A 2,214-nucleotide genomic window follows, 5' to 3' on the forward strand; every position below is an offset into this window, starting at 1 on the left:
CACATGCTTGCCCACTCATGGAAAAAAAAATAAAAAGCTGAGAAAATATTTAGCTTTTTCAAACTTTGTTGATAAGACCCTTAGTTGCTGAGATTGACCCAAACAACCCATCATTTTCTAACAATATATCAGCAACTAATGGTCCGATTTTCAATGCTTAAAAATGAAACATTTTGAAATTTTATGATCTCTTCAAAACAAATACTTTTATTTTTTTGATTTTGATAAATTTCAAAAGGGCATAATATTGAATGTTTGGTTCTTTTTAAATGTCTTGATGCAAAAAAAAAAATAATTTTTTTTTCGAAATGTTCAGAAAATTTCACAATTGTTTCATATTTTATCATTGTAAATCGGATCATTAGTTTCTGAGATATCGACGTTAGAAAATGGTGGGTTGTTTGGGTGAGACTTAGAGAACATCAATTTTCCTGTTTTTAAATCTTTGCATCCACCTCCGTGTACGCACGAGAGCCAGCAGCAGTCAAGTGCTCTGTGCTCTACCGTTTTTTCGAAATTTTTCGCCGCAGTTGATAGTGATTACCCGCGAGTTTGCTTCTCCAGCATGCCAAAGGCCGGCCGTGGCCGTGGCAGTTCGAGTGCGGCCTCGAAAAACCCGCGAAGTTCGTCTACCGGCCGTGTGCAAAAAGGTAAACAAACAAACGCCGTGTCGGCCGCTATCGCGCAGGGGAGCGTGAGCGCAGATGGAATCGACAAAAAGTATCTACATCCCGGATACGTTCCGAGATCACCAGTGCGAACCCGTTCCGGTACTTCCGGTGCCACGACCAGTGGCACATCAACATCCGCCAACATCCCCATCAGGAACGAGTTCCAGATGCTGAGCGACGACGAAGAAATCAACAACACCGACGGTAGCAGCGCTACCGACGACGACGACGATGACGGGCGTGCACGGAAGAAAGTGTCGACGCCAAAAAAGAACAATTCTCCAAAGGAACGTAGACCACCTCCAATTTTTGTTTTGGACACGTTGGCGGACGATGTTGACGAGTTGCTGGAAGGCCTCGGATATTGTCTGAAAATCGGTAAGTCGTCAGTGCAAGTTTAAACATTTGACGAAAAGAACTTCGACCTGGTTGTGGAGAAATTGAAGCGTCAAAACTTCAAGTTTTACACATTCGACCCCGTGCAGAAGACTGCCGTTAAGGTCGTTTTGCAGGGGTACCAAGACCGCCCGATCTCCGACCTCAAGAAGGACCTCTCGGGTGCTGGCATAACGCCGCGGGACATAAAAGTCCTCTCGCGGAAGACAACAGTAACAGGTACACACACCCTGTACCTGTTGTACTTCGACCGCGGCACCGTCAAAATTCAAGACCTGCGGCGAACTAAGGCGTTGGACGGGTTTTGGGTAAACTGGCGGTTCTACTCAAAGAACCCGTCGGACGCAGCACAATGCCACCGTTGCCAGAAATTCGGCCACGGCTCGCGGAACTGCAACCTCTCGCCCCGCTGTGTAAAGTGCGGTGAATCACACCTCTCTGAGGCGTGTGCACTGCCGTGCAAAGCGGACTTGGGGGACAAGGCAGAGCAAACGAAGGCGCGCATCAAGTGCGCCAACTGCGGAGGTAACCATACCAGCAACTACCGTGGATGCAGCGCACGGAAAAACTACCTCGAGGAGCAGGAAAAGAGGAAGAAGAAAGCAGCAGCGTCCCACCCTCCTCAGCGAAGTACGAGCGAAACCGTGCCGGCAGCTGGTCATCGTACGGTTCCAGCGGACAACTCAGCGTTCCCTCCTGGATGGGGGCGATCGTTTGCCAGCGTGGTCGCTGCCGGCAGTGGCAATACGGCCCAGCAAGAAGTTACCGGAGAAGATCTCTTTACCCTGCCAGAGTTCTTTGCTCTCGCAGGGGAGATGATGACGCGATTTCGGACCTGCCGTAACAAGGCGGAGCAATTCCTGGCCCTTGGGGAGCTGATGATCAAGCACATCTATAAAGGATAAAAAACTGTGATCTAGTTTTAAGCTTTTTCTATTTCTATCCCCTTTCCCTTGCAATTTTAGTAAGTTTTTTTTTATTTTTTTCTTACTCTTGGTGACACCTTTATTTACAAGCAATAACTGTTCCAAAATGGATTATGATGTAACACACAGCTGTAAGGAACTCCAAAACTCTGTTATGTACCTCAAAAGAACTTATTGTATCTTGATTATTCACCAATAAAACCGAATTGAATTGAATAAAT

Source organism: Culex pipiens, unplaced genomic scaffold, assembly GCF_016801865.2.
Source record: "Culex pipiens pallens isolate TS unplaced genomic scaffold, TS_CPP_V2 Cpp_Un0033, whole genome shotgun sequence".
NCBI classification, from domain to species: domain Eukaryota; kingdom Metazoa; phylum Arthropoda; class Insecta; order Diptera; family Culicidae; genus Culex; species Culex pipiens.